Raw genomic sequence first — 27,217 nt, 5'->3', positions numbered from 1 at the left:
ATCGGAAATACACTATTTGTCGATAAAAACATGAAATCGACAACGGAAGAGATATCATAATAGTATGTTTATAACTGGTTGTCACAGCTTAACACATTTAAAGGTCTGGATCAATTGTATTGTTAATATGCACACAACCGACATATGTGTAGTGCATTAAAAAATATCACGTTACTTAATGTAGAACTAAATATAACTTTTGTGATTGTGAAGCACATACGCTAGACTGGTCGTAATATCGACATATTAGCAGGTACATACTTGGAAGTGATATACACAACGACGAATCATTCGTTAACTTCAGACACTTCTACGGTTCTAAGGTAAGTGTTGAGTTTTGTATTATTATCATAAGACATGACTGTAGACTTTGAACTGATGATATATATGTTTAATATTCATTTTATAACGCATTTCAAACGTTAATTGTGTATACGAAATAAGGGGGTGGTGATTACCAGGAAGTAAAATACAGGCTACGTAGACATTAGCTCTTTACTGAAGTAAACTTTAGATATACTTGTATGTTTTTAGTAGACGCTGATTATAAGTATCGAAATGTCTTGTTACAGTGATATATTGTTTAATACTAATTTCGACCCCTTACGTTGTTTACCCGTACAAACAAAAATGGTAACTGCATATAGACATCAACTAAGATATATTTAGATAGGTGACTTAATATGACTGTCCTAACAGAAACAATCAGACAATGACAGTATGTTTTAAAGATATAACAGGGCCAACAGCGAATACACCGCCTGATACAAAAGTGCATATAACATTTATCCACATTAACAGTTCTCCGATTATCACGATGAAGAAGGAAAAAATAACACAATACACGAATAAATAGATAAAAGTAAAAAAGTAATACTATTGAGTACATATACTGCTGATGATTGCTTTTAAGTCCAAAATAAATTATCCCTTCAGGGGCACCTGTTGCATTGACCCTGGATTGACGGTATATTGCACACATGTATGTGTATATAAAACTTTTAAAATGGTACCCTAGACCTCAAATAAGTGCGAATCTGTAATTAAGGCTAATGTGTTACGTCTATGAACAAAGGTATAAGTGTAACAAGTTTGAATCCTGATTGGTCATATTTTTCTTTCATAAAAGAAGTAGCTATTTTTGTTGATGAATTGTCTATGCGTGCGATTGTTTGTGCTATGTTTTGCATCTTTTTTAGTCCCCCTTTTACTTCTCTTTTAACCTATTTCTACTCTCTCCAATTGGACATTTCGTTTTTTGCTATAATACTTCCTGCTCAAGTCCTGAAAATGCAGCATTCAACCCAATAATCCAATGACCAACACCTTTCAAGGGTTTAACTGGTTTTATTATCAAACTATGTAAGGCCTATGATATTTCATAACCTATATGAATTAAGGTTAACGACAGTGAACTGTTTAAAATTGGACTCTTCCTGTACAAAAAGCTGCAGGGTGGTCATAAAAGTATCTAATTTGTAAAAAAAAAACAACGTTAAACGCTTTGAGCAAACAAGCAAAGTAGACGTAACATTTTGTTTGTAGTGATCACCTTGATTTCCCTTCTCTTAATTCCAGACGTACTTAATTAACTGTGACATGAACAAACTTTATTTTAGGAAACTTCATCATCGTCAAATTACTGTAGGGTAACGCTATCAGAAAATATTTAATGTTGAGAGCCCAAAAAGTATGGATGACGACATAACATCAACATATTGCGGACAACTGAACTATTGATCACACCAAAAACATTATGCAGACAGTCTTAGATTATTTTCGCAGACACGTAATATAAACAGATGAAAATAACACTGATACGTATAACCTATTATTGTTTTGTAGATCAGAAAAAAAAGTAGTTTTCACTTTACTTAGACTGATGGAAAAACACATATACCTTTAAAACAATTTACACAGGAGTTATATTTGTATGATACACAATAAAAATAAATGTATGCCATCTACATTGTATATGTATTACAATAGGATGCAGCCTATGCAAAAGCATTGTTACTATTATTTTGTCGTTATTTGCAACGTCAGAATTAATTTCTTTAGTAAGCAAAAAAAGCATGCAGACACAGATCGATCTCTCAATAGCAAAGCAAAGGGAATATAATACAGGTATATAAAATGCAATTCAAGGTAGAGTTTACATTCTTGGTGATCCTGATATAGTAATCATGCAAATATATAAAATTGCACAAATGCCCATACTCCTCCACGCTGTAAATAAACTGACGGCTTTTTCTGGTACAACATCAATTTGTTTTATCATAAAACATAATATACAGGAATTTACATTATGATATAGAATATAAGCTTATAATATGCGTGTCAAGTATATCAATTCCATCTATCAACAACCCCTTGGTTTTAACTTTAACTGAATAGCTCCTCATGCAGTGTATATAATCCTCCATGTTGACATATACAGAAGGCTACACACAAGTGTTGTTAACACATATGTATAGATGTTTGACTTCTGTGCTATCTAGATATTGTTGACATTAAAACATAAAGTGAACTTTTATGTTTGATTACTTAACATTATATTTTGATATTTAAGAGAGAAATTTAAAATAGTTGAATAGACATTTAAATATGACCGAAAACTCTTATGACAGTTTGTGACACATTAATAAACTACTAAGCTATATTATACGTACGTCCCTGGTCCAGATTGTCCGCTGTTATTGTTAGCAAGTGCTCACATGTTACAACTTCTTAAAAACACATTACTTTTTATGACATTATGTGTCTAGTATTCCTTAACTATACGTATCAGCTATATTTAGATATGTTGACTAAAATGAATATAGCACGGTCATGTGCGAACTATTGAATACCTGTGACGTTGCGAAATCTGGTCACATGCGAATTATTGAACACCTCTAATATTTCGAAATAAGTCCTTCCCTTTCACGCGTCTAAGTCACTCAAATATCCATACTGCCAGGCGACGTCTACCACTACAGGCAAATCGATATTTCAGTGATTTCAAGGGTTCTTTAAAGATTATGTAATAAAACAAGTGTATCATTGGTGTCTGTGCGATAGTCCAGAATATTTAACACGAGGTACTGATAATCGACTGATGTGACCACGCAGACCTCGTGCAATAAAACATCGGCCGATTAGCATTACACCGTGTCAAATATTCTAGACTTTTGCACAGCCACATGATATATTTGTATAAAAGTGCATGCAGTTTTAATTATATTTACTGTTATGCTAGAAAGGTGGTCATTTGGTATATATGTCTATCATCACCCCCCCCTATACCAACATGTAGTTAATCACTTTAAGTGTGAGAGTCAATAAAGAGAAAAATACCCTCGGACTAATAATACATAAAATGCATTTGTAACAATGTACTGTTTCAATTACATAATGTAGTCAGACTTATACGACTTCACACAACCACTGAACGAGAGGTATGACACCATGGGTTCCTTAAAGTTTTCTTATTAATGATGAAATAATGAAATATTGAGATTGAGAGTGAACAAATATAATGATTTCGGAATTTTGTTTATATTACATTCACGCAAATATATACCTTCACAAAAGGCATTTGGGGATATTGCTGTTGCCAAGTGGGGATATGATAGAATTTTATATATTGACTAAGAGACAGTGTTTTACAAATGTATTTGAAATCAGTGAGTATTTAATATGAAGATAATGCTTGACATCAGTCACACATTAACACTTTTTGAACATCACCCGCCCCAATGCGTATTTCCATTATTTGATGTAACTGAAATAAAGTGACATTAGACGTCATATTAATATACACCGTATTATTTTGGTATTGTTTGTCTTGTTTCCATGACAATGATGTCTTGGATGAAAATGATATCCCTTTATTAAAACGGTAGCGCTGTGTTACACACTTATTTATAAGATTGATAAATAAAAAGAAACTTACACTCATATTTGTTTCTAACTGTAATAGACTTGATATTATATGTGTACAGGAATTCCATAAAACTCTGTGCGTCGACACTGGAATATTCAGATGTAGTTATACGGTTATGGCTATGCTTTACAAATTGGTTAAAATTGCGAAAACGTGAAGATACCAAGCACTTCATATTGCCATATATGTGAGCATTAAAACATTATTTGAATGAGTAATGTATCTTATTTATAGTCTGCACAAACATCAAATATAGTAGAATAAAAGTAATCTGTTTATAAAATGATGAAAGCTTTTTACCAAGTGACCATTAGTTTTAACACGATAGCAGGTTGTCGACACGCAGATTTGTAAGTTGTGAGAACAGCGTGTTTTCATGTTTCCTTCTATTTTTAAAGGGTCGTAGTAGTAAATTTAAGATTAAATAAGGAATTAATACATCTTTATCACATTTACCTATTTAAATCTTGTGCCGCTGGCATTCGTTTGATGATTGTATAAACTGTTTTAAACTAGCCAACTGTCAACCAGATTGCAATCGTTGATCAGCGAATAAGCTCATTGGTCCTCAAAAGTTACAAAAGCTCAATAAAGGAAAGGGCCTGTCAAATTATTAAACTACACCGGGGTCCACTTAGGGAAGAGAGAAAGCCTAACACCGTATTCATAAACCATACATATTTCAATTTCCTAGGAGGACTCAGGGGTACCAAGCAATTGTTTATAAGTCTATTTATCACAATCTTGCATCTTGGCCAAAATTGTGTAAGAGGGTACTGCATTTTGATGTATATACAGTGTAGCCGTTAAAACATAAAAATATTGATAATAATGTTATATAACAGCATTAATCAAGCAATGCGTAGAATTTGTAATTTAAACTGTATGTCAATAAAAATTAGGATTATGATGAAACATGCATGAATATAATAACTAATACGTCATATGTTAATCCGGCGATATATTATAACGTGTTCTTTTTGCAAATAACCAAATATAAATTCAACGCATCCATTGTAAACACAGCAAAGAGAAACATGACCTTCAATGATAATCTGACCCCGGAAGGAAAGTGGTTTCATGTTGTTTACTACAGTACAGGAAGGTAGCTAACAAATATATATCCACAATTAGTTTTGTGACAAAACTTAGTCGGTTCGAGAATAAGCGCATGTATTACTATAAACAAAAGGACAAATTATGTGACAGCAAACGCCAGTTATCTATCGGCAGTTAATGTTAATATCGCATTACCAAATTACGTGGCCTATGAGGTAAACTCATATAACTGATATCTAATTACGAAATTGTATATCTTAATTTTCTCTCCGGATGTCTTCAAAATGTGTGTACAATACCAATCTCGACCTAATATCACATTTGTCCGAACGTAATTTGTCTTCCGGGAAATAGGCAGAGTGAAATTGAGAAGTGTCATAGTATATGTAATAGATGATGTAATCGTGTCCTTATCATATTGTATACATATGTGTAGTTTTCGACATAAATTATTAAGTTTTTGGGCCAGTGGTCGTTTTAGTTTTAGTTTTAGTTGCTGAACAACAAGTTGAATCTAATATTTTATATAATTGATATACCATAACGTGATATGCACTATTATTCAGTTAAAGGAGTGGTCGAAAAAGGCTTTTATATAATCATGAATATTGTGTTTGATATACAAAACTATGATTATAATACGGTTTAATTGTTACTTAAGTCACAAATATACGTTAAAGTCTATTACAATATCCAACATTATTACAGGTAAAAATTACTAAGTATCACCAATGTTGTTAAAAAATATAAAATCTGTAATAATATGTACAGTAGGGTTCATTGTATTTAAAAAAAAAAAATGGTAGAGACGTTTGTTATCATCTGCCGATATGTTACAATACTATACTGATACAATAATACCCGGTGCCAGATCTTTTGTGTGGATTTCTGGCCTTTTCGACCGTGATTCACAAATTTCTTTTACCTGAGCTGCACATGTATAGATACACTGATAACAGAATATTCCAAGTTTTGAGCACGCTGAAGCCTATATTTTCTTCTAAGGCTTTAAAACACTCCGTTATTGATGATAATTAATGTTTGTGACTTGCTCGAAACTCACCTTCCCGATACACTTAGTTTCGTGTTATAAAGCACACTCGAACGATTTCAATCACAAAAAAAATAAATAAAAAAATGATAAAGAAGTATGCATACATCTGTTATATGTCAACCAGCTATAAGGCGAAGTTTTGATGGGATGCGTAACACATATATTTGGCGAAGATCCATTTGAACTTATTCATGGTGAAATTAAAAAAAAAAAAAAAAATGAAAATTCATTGCAAATATAACATAATTGATAAAATAGCCATACTCTAACACAAAGATCAATTATGTTTGCTTAATATTGTTTCTAGTCAGATTCGTCTGTTTTTAGTATTGATCTGATTTAAAATGCAACTGTTAAACATAGCCATCTGAGCTATGTAAGTTAGCATGCACTACTAAACAGTGATAACAAAATGCAGGTTGGTGGATATAGGTAGAAATGACGTCTCATAATTTTGTGTTTTCTGATCAGCTCTGTCAAATCTCATATAAGATTGTCCTAGACTGTCTGGAATTTTGACAGTCGTTCACTGACCATTCTTTACAGTAATGGTTTTGATAAAATCTTCAGACATTTTTTCTGAATTTCTCTATTGCAAGGCAATGTCATACAGTACCAGAATGTATAGATGCTTAACTTATTTAATTAATTTACCTACACTTTTGATAGAGGAAGCAATACAAAAACATTGAGGTCTTCAATTCAGTCGTTATTTTAGTATTTTTTGTTTAGTCTTGATGAATTCTTATGACGAGACCGAGAAAATATAGTCTTGTTCAGAGGTCATATCTGAAGTAGTTGAGCAGCGAGAATAACTGTTAATCTAACATTATCAATAGCAAAAACGGTACACCTTTTACATTCCCTCTTAATTATATCGACATCAATGTCTACCTAAATTTGGTGTTGTGTATTGTAACCAAGGAAAAAATCGTCTGTTTACCTGCGTCACAGGTGAACGGACGTGTTAATCTTGTGTAATAAAATAATAGAAAACCATACAATAAATACACATTGATACTTGCTTAAACTCAAAATAAAAGTTCACATATTCAAATCCAAATTCAAACCAGAACAAAATCATGTACAATTATATACTCTATCATTTAAATCGTATTCTGTGTAAGGAGGGCGTGAAACCAACCTTTTTGGAAAAAGAAAAATGGAATTACACAAATAATAATCCGATTGTGTTATGTTAATTACCTTAGAGACTAAAACACGATTGATCTTGACAAAATTAGTTATATTTTCACGTGTCCATGACGGAATCATGACGAAAATAATAACAGAAAATTTTCGAACATTATCGTCTTATTGCCACATTTGTTGAAACATCGATATGTTAAAATACAGCGAAATGTGACAACCACACATTTCCAAGCTATCGTATCATGTAGAGTGAACAGTTATTTCGGAAATAGCAGCGTTTGTTTGAACATTATTTGGCTGGACCTACTTTCGTTTTGCAGTTCACGCACATATAAATGCGTCCATTCTTATCTACCGGATTGTTCAATGGTACTTTTCCTATAAAGTGCATCATTTTTTTTTTTCATATTGACTGTTCTGGTTTGAAATTTGACTATACTACCTGGCATTACTAAGATAATGAACACAGGGGATTGATGTCGATAACACCTTTGCCGTACTAATTATTAGGAAACGTCATTTTGTATAGCTTTGACAATGCTATGAATTCTAGCATTCTAGCATCAAAATAGAGCTTCACGACAATCAACCGGGTAACAGCTAAAACTACATATCTTTGGTTATTTAGTATATTAATTTCCATGAGCTCATCCAAATACAAGTGTAAATTTGAGAGTGATTTAGTCAACATGAAACGACATATCCTATGGAACGCTAACTATAGGAACTGTTCGTTGCCAACTGCGGGCATACTACCGTATACGCAGTCAAGATACATTGATTTAGTCTATCACAAATTATATATATATGAGGAAATGACTTAGTTGGTAAAGGGAAGACATATCTCCATTGTAATGTATAAGAATGAGATTTATTTAATTCCTGAGAGGGTAAAATCTGAAAAAAATGACCTGATATAAATACATAATATGGGTGTAAATATGCAGATAGGCCATATTTACTTCGTAGCTAAGGCAGTTTGCATATAACCACATAGTGTTCTAGTTTTAATACACGTTTTGGACATGACTACATGCGAATGAACAACATGTCGATATGGACACCTTTTTTATATAGATTGCTAAAGTTTGCGTCTTAGATTAGAACAAAATGGCATGAACGATGAACGTCGTCAGGAAAGTGTTGTGTACAATAAATAAACGCTATTACCGCAAGATCGACAATATAGTGTTGTTCAACAGGCGACATGTTGAATTATAATGGACGAGGAAGTTCTTCCTTATGAACTTCAAAGTTTGTTGGTTGAAGGATGATTATCATTAATGCACATCGATATCGATATACAAACCATCATTGAATGCTTTTATCAATGCATATATCACAATCGATAACAGAGACAACAGCTATTTGTGTACGTTGTTCTTACGATTCTTATATATTTCCGCTAATTCAAATACACTGATATGTTATCTAATTCTACATGCATTTGACATATAATTCACTTATATTTCCAGCCAATATCTTAATGTTTTCAAGCCCCCCCCCCCCCCCCCCCCCCTCCTTTTTATTACTTCCGTTTATTTATGTATACAAGCATGCATTATGTTAACAGATGTTCACATATCGATATCTCTCCGAGGTCTTTAACCATCTGTATCTTACGTGCTATTTATAGGTGACAGCTCTTTGTATGCAAGGTATGGATATTCTTACATTTGCTAGAGTGACTGATTTATTTTATCATATGGAGTCCTGAAGAATCTAATTATTTCAATTTTATCATTTTTTGTTTTGTTTTTTGTTTTTGTTCCAAATTGAAGATAGTATCGCAACCTGAATTTAGAATTAATTAAATCATTAATAAGTGTTTTTTTTTTAAACTATTCATACGGACTGTTCATACAATGATAGATGAGTGATATAATAGAAAACAAGATCATAGATATTTGTACATAAAGACTATGAACTTATGAAAATGACAACCGAGAAGACATTGTAACAACATGTTGCTGACTGGTTATCACAACAAAACAGACCTGAAACGATTACATTGTTGGTGGCGGGTACAGGATTTTGGTAAAGGGGCCCTCTCAGCTTGATATTAAAATTGCCCCCCCCCCCCCCCCCCCCCCCCTCAAAAAAAAAAATAGATATAAAAGCTCTGGCTGCATTCTAGTGCATCATAAAACCCCAAAAATTCAGAGATTTACAAATTGTAACCGTTTGAAGTCGCCCCCTCTAAATCCGCCACTGATTGTGTATATAGAGCTAACGAAACGCCATTGAATTGTTGACTACACAAAGGTAGACGGGAAGAAAGGGAAGTAATACCGATGTACATGTAATTACGTGTACCGTATTTTGAGGTGATACACACAACGACGATTTGTTTTCCATCAGCCACTTCTAAGTTTTAAGATAAGTGTTACGTTGTGTGTGTTAAGTATAAGATGCCGCGTTATACATTGATCTGATGCTATATATGGACTTGGTTCGCTTTAAACAGCAGCCCATTGGCTGCAGCTCATTGGCTGAATAAGTTGTGTCAGTACATGTTGTCGGTTTGTGACGAATCGTCCTGATGCAGCCATCCGGTTAGCGTTACCCACATAGATTTTTTGACCACCATTCAGTTAGATTTTTAATGCTTTTTGGCAGGACGAAATGAACATACCGCGTAGAAAAACAAAAACAAAAACATTCACTACATAACACGGGCACTCCTCACATCGATTCAACTCGCGATGTCATTTTGTTAAATGTTTTAGTTATATTGATTATTTAGATACCTTTATCATATCTATACCACTTAAGATGGTTTCTAAATACCTATAATAGGCCCTCGGTCAATTAATTATCGATCCGAGGGGATCGTTTTCACAACACAACGATAGTTATTGTTGTTTATACCCATTATAGTTGAGTAACTGTTCCGTGTTCTATGTCTATATGTGATCGTTTGTAACTTACTTGTGTCTTGATAAAGGGACAATTTATTCGTCTGTACCGTCGTCAAAACTTTTTCAATAGAAGACTGGATATACATGTACATGTCTTCATAAAACGAAATCAGGTAATGAGATCATATTTTTAAGATACTACAGGGATGACAATATATAAACTGTATGGTTCAAAACTAAATTAAAAACTGCTTCTATACTTATACAGAAAAGGGATGGAAAAACTAAAGAAAAGCAAACAAACAAATTACAAAAACAAAAAAAAACAAAACAAAAAACAATGGTGTACATGTACTTAAGACATTTGTTTATAAAATATTAAATTCTAACCGCTGTTTGGGCCGAGATTTGCAGGATAAATAGCATACCGCTTAGAAAAACAAAAGCAAAAACATTCACTACATAACACGGGATGCCCTCTATCGGAGGCATCAGTTATTTTCATATTTGATTGGCATGTAACAATGGAAATGATAAAAAAGAAAGAAGCAAATAAGGCAATGCAAACTGCACCCAATTTATTAAATGCAGCCTACCTTCTTATTGATACGAAATTTAAGAATCAATTAATCAATTAGGGGAAAAAAATCTATATGCACATGGCTATTTAAATGAGCTTTTTTTAGGTGATCTGACCCGAAGGTTCAGGATGACCTATATCCATCATGCTTTGTCCATCGTCTTGCGACGTCCTCCGTGCCTAAACTTTGTACATTTTAAACGTCTTCTCCAATTCCAATGATGGGATTGAGCTGAAACTTGGGATGTGTGAGCCAGACACATCCGAGATATCAGGGAGTTTGTAGGTCTGCAAACGACGCCCGCGGTCCCTGATATTACAAAAGACCAGTTATTATATCGTGTTACTTTTAGGGGATGCGTCACCATTATAAGCCACATATGAGGCTAGGAGTAAGTTGCATGACTGAGGTCGCCGTCGTGTCGCAAACGCAAGGAACTGCAACAACAATAAAATTGTCAACTTTGTCAGTGATTTTCTTCCATGCAATTCTTTAAACATCTGAAGCAATATTCTCCAGTTTGGGAATAGGCAATCTAGCTTCCATATTTACTGAATATAACGCAATCATAAACATTCCACCACACACCAGGAACCTTCTGTGGCGAATTGATAGTTATGAAATCATCTAGCAGATGCAAGATAGGCCCAACCTTGTAATTTTCACGTGTGATCCAACAGATAGCTATTGATAAATTGTCGAATTTCTTAGGGCTGTACCTACATCCGAAAGCTAAGCACTTGTTGTAGTAATACTGATCGTCCCGATTCACACAGAAAAGATGCCATTGCAAGGAATGAATGGGTATTAAATCAAATACGTCGGATATGTCTGTTTTTCATATCACTTCACCAGGTGCTATTTTCTTTACAACATTGATAGCATCCTCTATTCTAACATTAGGAAGAGAACATTCCTTTTTATTGGTAAGTTTATTAGCACTGGGATTGTTCTCATCCTCATGAGGGGCAGGCAAATCTCCGGTAAGCCAATTTTTGCCAGAATATTTACCCGTAGGACTAACATGATATATTTTTCAAATGGTGGTTGTTGAAATGGTCCCAATAGAAAACCTTTATCAATTTCTTGCTGAATTAAATTTGTCACTGTTTATTTTTGTAACAAGGCTTAATTCATTTTTTTTCCATTCTTTACTTTGCAGTTCTGCACATGGTCTTATTATTTGATCAAAACCTTGTTCTAGCTCAGAACAAGGTTTTGACCCAATTTTGACCAGGGTGATGAGATAATTCTGCTCTCAAATTTACCACATTAATATATGTGGTTGCCGTGAATGGATTATTCGAACTGTTCAGTCAACTTTTCTTGATTGGGCAGGACACAGCTGGATATGTACCATTCTTACATTTTTTACATGCATGGCCGCGCATGCAGCTCTGAAACATTTCTCGTTGTTAAAACAGTTCTATTCCTATCCACTTATTCCACTCTTGTTCTTCCATATCTATCCAGGTCCCCTTTTGCTGGTTGACTCTTTACATTGTTAGATACGGGTAGTATTGTTCCTCCAGCACCGGACAAAATGGTGATGTGTGTTCTGGAGCCACAAGAACAAGCAACATGTTTGGGTACTGTCATTAACATAGGGAGGATTTGATTGTTTTTAAGGGACCAGTCGAATTATTACTTGGCAGATTGTTTGTCGTAACCGATCTTGTGTTTGACGACCGCGAATCGACCCTTTCATTTATTTTTTCAATAAACACCATAGCTTTAGACGTAGATGAGGGTGTCCAAATTCCAATGTCTTGTAGCTTTTTCCGCAGAATACCCAGTCTAATTGCGTGAGGTCTCCTTATCATACATATGCTCCGTACCATTCTTTTGCTAGGTCATCGTCGGCAAATGTTTACATGTACGTGTTCATGAAATGATTCCGATAATTCATGTCTTAAGCGACATACAACTCCCAAATATCTTGTCGAAGATACATTCAGCATCAGTCTGGTTTATCATGATAGTATAAGCATCGTCTATAAACCGATTAAAAGTCGTAAATAAAAGTGTGTGCAATATTGTCTATCTTCACTTAAAACACCTGCTGAAGAGACTGACCGATAACGTGATGGAGTGACCAATCACGTTACTTACTATCGAACTGTCCTATCCTCTGCTGTGTATTCACTACTAACTGTCGTTCCTATATGCATACCTGATACAAGGAACATAGAGAATTGTCACAGATCGTCGTAGTTCATAAACAACATTTATGTACAATACATACATTTATATACATTTTAGACGTCAATATTTGATATGCAGTTAAAAAATAGAAAGTACACACATGCTATTAAGCAACTATATACGGAACAAGTTCCTAATTAAATTTCTTTGCAAAATGATTTACAGTGGATGACCCTAATGTTTTTACAAGGAAGTTCAGTAGGCATGTGCATGATCATTCTAAGAACTATCGCCGAACACTACTTATTTCCACAAGAATATAGTATCCTGCTTCGATCTTTTTTTTTCTCCAAAAACTAAAACTAGTGATTATGCGAGCGCCGTAGTCAATCCCCCCTGGCAATTGCCCCCCCCCCCCCCCCCCCCCCCCCCCTTTAATCCTGTAGATTTCTGTATCATTCTGTCAATAGTCTGCAAACGCTAGCTACATACAAAATAAAAAAACAATATATTTATATTTCTTAATACAAAGTTACATCTCTGCCATTCTTATTATACATTTCTCTATGCTCTTTTGTGTTAACAAACTTTACGCCTTGGCTGGACAGTCAGATAGAGGCAGTGGAGGTATCAACGAAGATGTGTTCGTGTCTTTTAACCGGATGATACGTACGAGCTCTGGGCGGATCGGATTAGGAGTTTGCACTGCTAGTATCCAGTGGGTTTGCCCATATACATTCAACAACTGAATAAATACCTTTTTTCCTGTTTGCAAGCTTTCTACCTTTCTACCGCTTTTCAATCGCGATAATGTATGTTTTTGTGTGAAGATATGTAGGTTTCCTGTGTCTATTTTGAATGATTTTATGATTTAATTCCTGTTATTTCGTTGTTGCTTCCAGCTTTTTCAACAATGACAACACAACTTGCAGTATACCGTTCAATTAAGGTTAATGTAAATAGCAATCTCGCGATAATTTACAAGCCTACAAATCTGTACTCTGTTGCAATGGAACAGAAGAACTTTAGTCAATTTTGGTATGTATCATGGCTAACCAATTGACCTGGTTTGCAATGTGTTAAGGTACTTGTTTATTTTGCCAAAACATGACTTTCAAATTATTTACCGCAACAGTTAAACAAATATCATTACCCATTTTGCATAGTACACATGTAGCAATTGATCAAGTTACTTTTTTTCAGTTGCACCTTTGTAGTTTAGGATTTTAAAATAAATTGCTATTTAGATTAACCTTAACCAGTATAAAGATTGAGTAATACAATCAGAAAAACAAATCCAATCGAAAAGTTTATATGGGAAGTGGTTAGTACAGTTGATTCAATACCTCACTGTTATTTACGTAATATAAAAATAAACATCAGTTACAAATTTTAGTTCCCTCTCCCTCTTTCTCTTATTTCATGAATATTCTGCTTAGAGATTAGCACCGAATTAGAATAAACACGCTAATCTTGTGTTGGTATTGTTTTGTTTTTTGAAAAATTCATTAACTCACCAGGACACATCTGTATCTGAAGATTTGAGTAGGTCAATTTGGATATTTATAATTTTCCAATCTAACACCTTTTGTATAAATTGTATTCATTAATATATCTATTTTTAAAGATGATTCAAATTTATGTCTTCCGTTGAATTATCAGAATGGCGTATTTTGAAAGTAGTATTCAAAAGGCGCAAAAGTGAAATATTTATTTAATGCATATTTATTAATATATAAAAATAATCAAAATAAATATTTGTTGTTGCTATTCTTAATTCATTATCGCGATATATCGTAGAGTAAATATGATCATTCACCCAACATCTTTTGGTGATTGACCATCCGTATTATTTGGATGCATGTAAGGTTATGCAAGGATGTCTGTCCTGGTGACGAAGGTTTCCATTCACTTTCTGATATAGATAACAAATACTAACGTGTCAATATTTGAGTTACCTTCCTTCCTCCATATAAATAATTCTAACATATTTTCAAGAGAAATATACTTGATGTTGACGGAGAGCTTCTGATTTTTTTTACATAATACACAAATGTCTGTTCAAAAGAACGCAAATTATATCTCTCACATTTCAAATAATCAAAAGAGAAAATTGGTTGCAGTATATCCCCAATTGACTCTGACTAAAATGCAGATAAACGTAATAGGGTTTATACATTTCATTTAAAAAAAAGATGATGATGATGATGATGATGATGATGATGGTATTTATTTATTCTGATACAAATCAAGTTATATAGCAATAAACGGCCGTGCATTATAAATAAATTAGATATTAACTATTAGTCGAAGCAACGTTGCGTTCTTGTTAATGATTTGAAAAAAAAAATAAAGCGTTGCATTATAGTTCATTATATGATGCAAAGAAGATGTTAATATTAAACTAGTCACAATCCATTCAACATGAGTAACTTCTAAAAACATTCATTATTTTAAATTGTTACAAATAACAAATAAACGTTGTACTTAAAGTTTACAAAAGAAACGTTAATTCTATGTTCTTCATCTATGTTATGTGTAGAGATGAAACTTTCACAATATACTCCATTATCAAACACTACAATTAAAACAATCAAATATTATTTGATAAGTTCTTAGAATTTTTGCCAAACAGATATTTGTTATCTGCTAAGAAATCTCTTTGAACATATGTGAGGAGCAGATGTTAGATTTAACCTCTACTTTCCAGGAGAAAATGGCAAACTGTATAAAGTTGTATAATGTTTTAGTAGGATAGGTCACCCATACAATAAATGCAAGATTCACAACGCAACTGATAACATACTTTACGTATAATCTACTTCCAGGATAATATTTAAATTCATCCCTAGTATGTGTGGATACTTCAGGACTGTGTTGACCTTTAATAGTCAGTTTCTGACTCCCGAAAAAAAGTAGTCTCTGTTTGGATTGAAGAAAGTTATTTGAAATACATTTGAGGGAAACAGTACATTTAAGAGAAACACTGCTATCTTACATTTGTAATTACTAAATGCTAACAGCCAACTAAAAATTCTGATTATCTTTGAAAATGTTCAATATAAGTCGAATGATGCCAGAACCAGGATTACACACTGCCATTATGGCATAAAAGATCAAGCACCACCCGGCTTAATAGTTGTTGTATGATATCTTTAATACAAAAATCATTTTCTTTTGTTTTCAGTGGGTCGGTCGTTACGGTAAAATATATCATTGGGAAGTTAAACTTTCAGTTAGATAAGTCATAACTCATAACTCAAAAATTCGAAAAAATAACTAGAGATGTATATCAAGCGATAACAAATACCCCTGTGGGCGTCTATAGGTGAATAGGCTATTGGTAAGTTTAATCATAACATATCCAGTAACTTTATGAATGAAAATATTAAGACATCAATCGATCCAAAACCAGCTCAAATTTATAGATATGTTTATTATATACATTGTATATACTATCGGCTCGGTAACAAATATGCAATACTCCTGATAATATTGTTATTTCACTTGTGTTTATTTTAGCTGGGCATAACTTCATGCCAAGTTTCGTTAAGATAGGTTTTGTACTTTAGTGGGACTTGTCCGGACAAGCCTCAACCAATCGGAAATCGGTGTTCATTTAGAAAATAATAATTATCGTAAGAAAATGTCGGTATGCACAACTACATGTTGCACTGATTATACTGGCCAAGATTGTTGAAATCGGAACTTTAGTGGGAGATGTCCGAACAAGATTATGGGACGACGGACGGACTGTTTCTGCGCCATGGCATAAGCTCACCGGACCTTCGGTCCAGGTGAGCTTAAAATGGGACAATAACCCATTTTAATACTTAACTCAGAGACGCATTTCGTTAATTGAAGACGACTAAATATACCAAAAAGGAAACTTAAACCGCACTATTGATTGACAATTTACTGGCAAACCTACATTTTCACTTCGTTTTCCTTTCGTTCCCTTCGTTCCCTTCGTTCCCGTTGATAAATGTCAACATCTATTTGTATGACCTTTCCAGCCAGAATCGCATCAGGCTGATTTGAAAGGATTTTTTTTTTTTTTTACAGTTTAGTGAGTTGACCCGTAAACGTTGCACACATCTTAATAGCAGCGTTTTCTTCGATTTTTGATCCCAATATGCTATTTTGAAAGAGTTTTAATATTATAAAATTTTGAGATTATTTGGCCCTTACCTTGAACGGAGGAAAATTAACTATCAGACATTATAAATAAATACACAAGGAAATGTAATCTATTAGGTTTTTATACAACATTCAGAGTAATATTCTATTTTTTTTTCAGTTTAAACTTCAAAAATAGCCCACATTGCTGCATCAATAACTGCAACTATTATGAGGAATAGGGAAACACCATGGGAAAGCAGTGGATACAATTCCAATATCATCTGAAATTTTGAATTTAATTCAATGAAAACAAATCACTCATATTTATCATTACGGGTTATGTACACAACACAAAAATACAGCCGTATATTTTTTTTTCAAGTGACTGACTCGTACTGACCAGGAAATTTTTCGAGCTGTCTCCAAACATTTTGGTCTGCAACCAAATCTCATTATAAAGCAACAATTTGATGATAAACAATTTCTTGTTTGTATGTATTATGCATGGTGTCATGTGTATCCAGATTTTCAGTTACAAATAATTGTTATATATTTTGTAATTGTCAAGCAACGATTCATTGAAGATTTTATGTCAGAATTGACGTTGGGACATTTGTATTGACATACCAGGATATGGTTTTTATATATGTATATCATAGTCTTTCTTAATACTTAATTATCTCAACCCTTATTTACTTTTTCATTCTCAATTAACTGATAAATACGGCTATCGATGAATGAAATGTTGAGCTTGACAGCTGAGGTATTTTAAATTATATCAGTCAACAATGCATTCCTACTATTTAAGGAAATAATCAGGAAGTTCTTACAACACTTTGTTGTGATTTTCATTACATTAATAGCAATATCTAATTGAACAGTTAAAATAGTAACTGTACTATAAGGAAAAACAATACACATCGTGAATGCTATACAAAATATTAGGTAACATTGTAGTTGAGAATAACTATACAAAGGGAGGTAATTTTGCTGTGCTTAATATATATTAGAGCATTATATTAGATATAAATATTGCGTTGAATATTTACAAAACCTATATGAAGTATCAACTGTACAGCTTTTAGGAAAATCAAACGTATTTATGAAATTTTTTAGTTTATTTTCAAATGTTTTAGGTTCATGTTATTTTTTTCTGAAAATTGATCAGGGAAGATAACTCCTACTAACAATAATTGTTAGTAGGACCTATATTGTTCTTTTTAAAATGTATTCAAGCTTTATATGCCCTATTAAATGGCAAAGTATGAAAATAAGTTTAATGTTGGATTTTTTTTTCGCTCATATATGTTTTTATATATCGATGGGAGTGTTAAAAGTCAAAATTTTGTGTTGATTGGAAACTTATTTTTTATTTACATACTTTGCTACAATAGGATGCAAATTTGTGATTGTTTGGTAAAAATGCTCAAAATGACTTAAAGGGCCATAGCAAAAATAAACATACTGACATGTGATTTTTTTTTTTTTTTTTTTTTTTAGCAATTGTAGTTCTCTGGAGCTATTTATAGCCCCAAGAACTATAGCCAGTGGTCGGAAAAATTGCTGGTTTTGCAACTTGTAGACAGATTTTTTTATATAACTATGCATTCATTGCTCTATGTTGTGATGTCAGATAGTAGGTATTGAGAAGTTGTTGAGTTGATAACAATAAGAATATTATATATCAACTGGATTTTTTTTTTAACAAAAAAAATGTTTAATGTCTATTTTTAGTAACATAGCACATGTGTACCTGTGTCTGAACATGTATACATATACTGCATCAAACACCATATAAGCTATACCTCCAACAAGACACCTGTACACATGTATACATGGCCTTACTAGTTCTCACTTATCAACCACAACTAGGAGCGTACGCAGTGCGCAAGCTCAAATAGGGGTCGTTTTTACTGTTGTTCCTCCCTATCTGATTATTTTCTATAAAAGTAGTAAATATTAACGTTTTTGAATAATTTTAATTCCCTCAAATGTAAACATGTAGATACTTAAGATGTCCATTAAAACTATAGTTTATAACGTACAAATATTGACGACATTAGCAGCATTCCGACGACGACAGATATAGAAAAAATGATCATAAATGGTCATTGGAAACTAGGTTATCATGTATGATACTGTGATACATCATAATAACCTTCTTAGCAGTTAATCAAAAACAGATTATTAGTTTTAATCAAGTATTGGTTTTCCTTAGTTATGGATTTTTTTTATTAATGATACAATTCAATCGGTTATTCTGTTACATATTAATTGATGATCGGTTGATTTTTATGGGGCCGCGGTGGCCGAGTGGTTAAAGTGTACCGACACTTTAACACTAGCCCTCCACCTCTGGGTTGCGAGTTCGAAACCTACGTGGGGCAGTTGTCAGGTACTGACCGTAGGCCAGTAGTTTTTTTCCGGGTACTCCGGCTTTCCTCCACCTCCAAAACCTGACACATCCTTAAATGACCCTGGCTGTTAAAAGGACGTTAAGCAAAAATAAACCAAAATTGTTGATTTACGGTTGCCGACCGAGCGAAAAGTTTGAAATTTTAGCCGAGAAAGTCGCAAGAGATGCACTGTAAAAGTTTACAGTTGAGATGTTGGTTCTGACAAACAAATTACAATTACCAAATGCAAGAAATTTGACAACAATCAATAGAATAATGATACCATGCCAAGAGAACTACGTGGTCCTCGACCTCTTGTTTATTATGTCATAAACTCCTCTTTCAAAAACAATCTAATAGAAAAAAGTTTAATACTGGAATTGTTTGGTTTCTTAGAGGTGTACATCCTAAAGAAAAAGTAAATGCCGATGCTAATTATATATTGCTTATATATTGCTTAACTGATAATTAGATGATCCACAATGGCATTTTTATGGAACAAATATATGGACATGTCACGTTTTCTTTAATTTGGCACTTGTTGGTAAGCAAACAGATGGAGACAACTATGAGATTTCCACAGATGTACCCAGACTTAAAATTTGCCATGCGTCGTTGTATATACATTAGTAAGATTTGTCCACTCAGGACGTGGCTTGATTTGATATACAGTCCAGTGGGGAATGAAATAATAATTGATTTTTTTTTTTACACTTTTGGTGGCTTGACAGGGGAACAGAGGTGACATATATTCTTAGATTTCCAATTTCGAGGCTTGTAAGGGTTTCTTTCACACTACTGTTTTATGGTTAAAGCGAGTTTAAAGGGAAGTGAGTTCGTAGGTATAGATCATACCTTTTTTTAGCAATAAATAAAACATGTCAATCAAAGTATAAGGTAGAAACATTGGTTTGATTAAATATGAACACATAAAAATATGATCTTGTCTTTGTGCCACTACCATCAAGCGTTATCGATGCGGTACCAGGATTGAAATTAGTTGAAACAGTAAATGATATAAAATAATCAATAGATTAATTAAAATATCCACCTAACAATTACACGGTTCATAGCAGACATTCAATTATATCTATTACCACTTAAATATACGTCACCTCAGCAATTTCATTATTTTTAAGTAAGCTGTATTTTTACGTGAACGTTCAAGTGGCATTGTATAAGGTAAAACTTTACCCTGTCAATGGATTGAACAAAACACATGCAAGATAGTAGAACATTTCAATACAGACTTAGATACAGTAGAGCTAGTAAAAATGAAGTAAATGGAATCCTCCAGCTACATGTATTTCTTCTTCCTAAGGCTCGCAAGAAATGCTAAGGACCTTAAGTGAAATCATCAGAACTACAAAGGAGTATATGATGTTCAATTGAATTCAGTATTCTTTTTCATCTTCCTAAATTTTGTCATCTGATTTTGTGTACTAATCTACAGCTTACAGTAATACATATGTTTTATGTATGGAATTATTACTACATCATTTTAATAGTGTGTTACCCCCGTATGTAAATTTTTGCGTAGATTTCTTTCAAAGAACTGTTGTGTTCATTATTACCCATCCGAATGTTTACCGTTAGTAGTTAAATAAATAACAAACGAGCTTACCCAGTTGACATAAAGCTCCATCTTACATTTATCTTTTCTATCGAAATGAAGAATAATTCACTATGTTCACTTACTCCTATACAAATACTTTATACCAATGTATAAAGTTCAGGGGAAATATACCTTATTTTTGATGTGTTAGAATACTGTAAACAGATTTATGTTCGTTCTGGTTCAAATTCGTGGTTTACACTTTAAGGCAAATTTGTTCATTATTCAATTCCAAGAGTTCTGATACATATTGCTATACATATCTTTCCTATTCTATGGGATCGATATGAGCATGTCAGCTTTAGGAGGTAGTTATGAGTAACCTCCTCTTACCCTTAGTAATTAAGATATATATTTAGCGGTAGCACACAGCCGGTTTATCAAGTAACGTATATCTTCGTCGCGCTTCGGTTGGTATCCGAAATCCTTTCCTTAAATCAGGTGACATGCAATCACTCGATTTGGATCGATAATTTCCGTCAAGCTTTATAGTGGTAAACAATGATATTTTTGTATTTTTGCATTCAATTATATTGTGTATCTTCCATGTATTGAATAAGTATTACCTAATATTTACGAAATACCCGAACTTATTCTTGTACTTCTAATTGTTACCCGCCTTTCAAATTCTTTCCTGATGATTGTTTTTGTAAAACTCTGAATGATATTAAGTACCAGTCTGCCTAAGAATCATGCAAAATCTCAAAAAGGTGATTCATGACATGTCTCAGAATTGCATGTATTTTATTTCAATAAAAGAATTAAATTGTTGAAATTGAAAGAAAACGTTTCTAGGTAAGTTCGTTTGTGTTTTTTTTCTTTTATTACAACATTTGTGAAATAATTACCCTTGCTCTATTTACTATATGTGTATAGTTAAATGACCAGTTTTAATTTTAAGGTTTTTCCTTAAACCAGATCAACATCATTATCAATTATGGTTCATCATTTAGAAATATCTTTGTTTTTTAAGTACATTCTAAAAAATGCGTGGGATAATCTAAAATTAGATAATAAATTAATTTTGAAAATTGTTTAAAAAACCATTATCAGTAATTATGAGTTATCTCCCTTGGACTCCTGAACTCTATAAACAAAATTTTTATTTCAAATAAAAATTGATTTCAATTAAACAAATGACATATCATACATAAAACCATGTTATTATAAAAAATGAAACTGTTTCCATCACATGTTGTGAATATTTAACAAATAGTCTTCAACAGAATATAACACTGACTTTGGTTTGAGAGTTTATGTTGACAGGGAAAACAAATATGGCGGGAGCTGTGTCTGTGGAGAGGGGTGACCTGCATATTTCGTTGTTTTTAAGTGAAAATTGCCTTTGATTTGTTTTTATCCAGGTGTCATATCTGATACACTTCTCTTGAGAATTTCTAGGCAATATACGCGCAATTATTTCTACCAGACTTGGCTTTGTTGAAAGATATCATGCATCCAGGGCATACAATTTTGTATGTCCTGAACCGCCGGGGGAGCAGATCGCTTGCAATCACAGTAGTGAGGAATCAGGTAAGTTACTTGAAATTCAATATAAAGTAGTCATATTTATTTCTGAATGATTTCATGTTCTGGAATCAGGATAGGAAGTATATCAAGCTCAATAATCATCAACAAACAGCCTATGAATTGTCTTCTGGCACGGCCATCACAGGACTTTCTATACTGGCTAGTATAGGCTGTTTCATCGGCAATGTGTTTACAATGGGTCTTCGGTGAGGTGCGAGTAAATATTACACAATAGTCATGTCAATCAGGACAGAGATTTACTAGAATTCATTAATAACTTATAATACCAGTATGTGTAATTCACCTTATTTAATTTACTTTTAAGAAACAGCTAGATCTAGCATAAACAAGTTGTCATGATTAAAAAAAAATATATCAAACTTCCCCGCAATGCAAAAAAAAATTAGAAAAACAATTATGGAGTCTAAACAAAGTGATACTCCCATAGCATGATGTTTACGAGGCTTTAACTAAGATATTAGGATGTCTACATGTAAAAATATACTCCCATAGCATGATGTTTACGAGGCTTTAACTACGATATTAGGCTGTCTACATGTAAAAATATACTCCCATAGCATGATGTTTACGAGGCTTTAACTAAGATATTAGGCTGTCTACATGTAAAAATATACCTCGTATATGCACACATACACATTTGCTGTCCATTAACAAGCAAAATGATTGAAAATAAGTTATGACTAGTACAGTACATGTTAGTAGCACTGAGTCTTTTCACCGCTTCAATTGAAATATATTTTACAAGTGTTAATTATGCTACATTATTACATTCTGCAGGGATTTACTGTAACTGTCAGATGAAAACACAAGTGTAAAAAATGAAAGATTGTCAATAATGAACCATGTAAAATAGTAAATATCCTTTTGTGTGTTATCCCATTTTATACAAATGTGGTAGTCTATATGACATATTATGTAAATTATGCCTTTTTAAAATATAGTAAAAACTTCCAGTGTGAGGTCTGAAATGGAATAATGATGGTTTGTTTTATCAATCTTTGTGTCATACCCAACTCAAAATCTTAAATTGAAATTTCAAATTTGGCATTGGAATACCTGGTAGGTAGGCCTATCATTTTTTGAAATTTTGAAATAGAAATCTGTCTTTCTCTTTGTGTTTAGTAGACCAGTGTGTCAAAATTAACAAATAAGGACATTTTACATTTGGCAATTAACATAACAAATATTAGTTAATGCACCTCTCCTAGCTGTAAATTATGCCGGTATAACTTATTCTGTCTTATCTTACAGATGCTGTCTGCAGCAGACCATGGGTTTAATGCTGCCTCTTCTCTCCACTTATCACAGGAACACATCTCAAAAAACAGGTATGTAATTAAATCAAGCAAATTGATTATTATATACAGGTAATACAAACATGCTACCTATGCTACCCATGGTTTTATATCTTACATTTCACATTATCTCATAATTATGCTCAATTGGATTTTTCTGAAGAAAGAGTTACTAAAGTATGAACTATATATCTTTATATATCTTGTAACTTGTCAAATATGAGTATCAAAGTGTACATTGTATATACAACCTTATTAAAAATTGAAAGTTTAATGGTCACTTATTTGCCAAAATAAACATTCATAACTTATCTAACATGATAATCCTTTATATGCAAGTAAAAGAAAACTTTGATTGTGACTTTTAAAGTGTTAAGGCTATTTCTTCAGATGAAAGAGAAGGATTTTCTCAAACCTCATTGACCTTAAGGTTCCCTTTTGTTCCTAGCTGTGTTCATATGTTTTTGATTCTGATCTAGTGAAACAAAATGGCAGCCAGTTGAAGTTTGGTGTTGCTATTTCTAATTCACAGAAATAACTTTGATCATATGTAGATTTCTCTTATTATCAAATAATTAGGTAGAGAAGATCATATAACCAATCAAGATATTTAAATACCAATATCCCTCTAGGATTCAAAATATGGGAAAAGGCCTACTCTGCAAAAATCCCAATAAGGTTGTCACTATGGTGTTCAAAAATAATATATTAATTTTTAACTGTATTTCTTTTTATTTCAGATGCCTATTTCTGATGAGTATGATGAAAAGGAGGAAATAAGAATGAACAGTGGCCCAACAATGTGTATACTGCCTTTCAATGGGAATTGGAGTACATTGAACATGTGGTTGCCATAGTAACTGATATTTAAACAACTTCTTTCTTATTAACTATATGCTTATGTCATAATGATGGTGTTAAGTTTTATTTGTTATTAATGGTAATAGTCAGTGTATATATGTAAACAATATACATTGATTTAAAAGCACCATGCTTAATTTGATAGTGTGATAATATTCAGTCAGTATTTTTCAAATGTTATAGAAAATGCACAAGCATGTACATGTCAAACATGTTTAAAATTTGATTGAAATGAAATTAAAATCCAACATATATCTTTAAAAAAAAAAGGTTACTAGTAAATAGGGTTAAGCTGTCTAAAGTAAAAGCACAATATTGGCCTGTTGTTGTGTTTAAGCACATCTGAACTATTCTTTTGTGTTTTATGTACCAGTAACATATATGGTTACCATAGCAACAATCACCCTTAAGCACTTAAATACTGTCTCTTGTATGATTTTTTTTTAAATCTGTATTCTAAATGGCAATCATAATAATGATTTGCAAGGATAATGGAAAATTCCAACAAAATTTTAACATAATATGTACTATAGGCCATGCAAACTAAATAACAATAGCGAAAACTCTGCCAAATGTTAATGTATTATTTCAAAATTTCTAAATTTTGAATGCTCTGTAAAAATTATGTTTTTTAAAATCCCACAGGTGTTTTGGTATTTTCTTATTGTTTGATATGTCCTCTTTCTTAATGTATCAATCTTTTTTGTTTATTGATCTGGTTATGGATGATAAGCTCATTTAAAAAGCTCCTTTTTTTCATAAATGAACTTTGGAATTTTTGCATGTATTCCTAGGTAGTTTCCATGGCAACCAATATTGTTAATTTTTCAACGTTAGATTATTGGTTCAAAACTCTGTGTTGCACATTTACACAAAACAATAAAACAACTCATCATATCATTACCTAAAGGAATGAATTTTTATGTCAAATAATCATAGATTTTTGTTGCATTTTCATGCAAATTACCATGGAAATCTATATTCCATGGTTACCATGGCAACGAACACATTTTCATAAAATAAAAGGTGTTTTCTTCAATACATTTTAGTGATATATATATAGGATCTAAAATAAGCTGATTCTGTGACATGTCATGAATCACCCCCTGCATGATTCTTAGGTAGACTGGTACTTAACTTTCCCGACTTTTTTGAATTTGAGATATTTTGATAATGCGAATGTCTAGACACGTTATTTGTGATCTTCCATTGACATTGTACCTGGCGACTTCTTTGATGTGAGGTTCAGATTTAATGCAATGAAGACAAAATGTGTGTGAAAAACTGTAAAGCAGATTCTTTCTATCTTATAGCCAGCTTCATATCAATATTATGGGGATTATTCAGACAGTAAGTTGGTTCACAAAGGCCTATCAGAGGATAAACCGATGATTTGCTGTTATTGGTCTGCAATACAAATGATGATAAAGAAATCATTATTTAGCTTTAACAGTAGTACTGGTCACTGTCAAATCTGTTGATTGTACATTGCTGATGTGTGTTTTAATCAGAGACAAACATGCTACCAATAGGTTAAAGTGAACTTCTTATTAATCTGACCTATTAAGGTGACATTATATTCTCCACTTTTACAATATAAATACAATACTTTGTCTGTGTGTACAAAAACTATGCAACGCAACCTTAAACCCTGTTAAGTTGCCTTTATTAGTATTTCATTTGACCGCACAAGTAAAGTATATCTTTAGAATGGCGTGAAGCGTAACGTGTATGACGAAAACGCAGTAACTACATACAGCAGCGGTACACTACAGCAAAGTACAAAAGAGCCGGGGACCAGTTACTTTACACTCCTTATTCTATCAACGGAAAAACTTTGTTTTAACAGACATCCATTGTTCCGAAAAATGCATAACTATCTTGAGACTTAAAACGTAAAAGCATATTTTGAATTAATTATGTTAAACAATAATTCCATATACTACCGCTTATAAAAAGAGTTATTCCCTTTCCAAACGTTCGTTTTTAAAACTGAATACAATTAAATTGAGGTTGCCGGCATGCATAAATATACCCAAATATGAGTAAATAATTTGTATGATAAGTAATGCACATATTGTGTTTATTTTACATTCAAAGTTTTGACATAACTTATATCCTACAATGTGACAATGATGTCAAACTTTAACATCTAGGATTAAATGAATATTTATCAGCATATCATATTTTATAAAATTAATTAAAGATGAAGACTAGATTGCTAGTCATTATGCATATCACAAAGAGTAATTTGGCTGTATAACAATTATACTTTATTAGATTTTTTCCGCCACGAAATACACGCTTATCGATGTATGATTATAAACGTTTAAATCTCGTTTACATTACAGCTAGGTGCATTGCAGGCGCTTATTGTGATGTTTCGGCCTCGATATGTTTACTTACTACACCGCTATCAATGAAATGGTGGTTATCTCCCAAAGCGGTTAATATATAGGACATCTATATCACATGAGTGAGCGGTCATTAAATGATTCGTGTGTATAATCACGGGATAAAGTACTGTGTTGTCATTGTCTTAATATAACGGAGAACATTGTCTCATCAAAGCAACGTAAGATTCGTTAATATATCCT

At 32.7% G+C, this 27,217-nt stretch overlaps 1 long non-coding RNA gene across 1 annotated transcript; it reads left to right on the top strand.

Moving 5' to 3' along the window:
• The first annotated feature begins 22,222 nt into the window (after positions 1-22,222).
• LOC117333775 lies at positions 22,223-25,453 on the top strand. The gene is made up of 3 exons (XR_004534001.1): positions 22,223-22,446; positions 23,716-23,792; positions 24,500-25,453. It is a non-coding gene; the product is annotated as an uncharacterized LOC117333775 (long non-coding RNA).
• The last annotated feature ends 1,764 nt before the right edge of the window (positions 25,454-27,217 follow it).

The sequence above is a fragment of the Pecten maximus genome, chromosome 8, assembly GCF_902652985.1.
Source record: "Pecten maximus chromosome 8, xPecMax1.1, whole genome shotgun sequence".
Taxonomy (NCBI): Eukaryota; Metazoa; Mollusca; class Bivalvia; order Pectinida; family Pectinidae; genus Pecten; species Pecten maximus.
The sequence above is the reverse complement of the archived record's forward strand: the minus strand, read 5'-3'. Positions and strand labels throughout refer to the sequence as shown.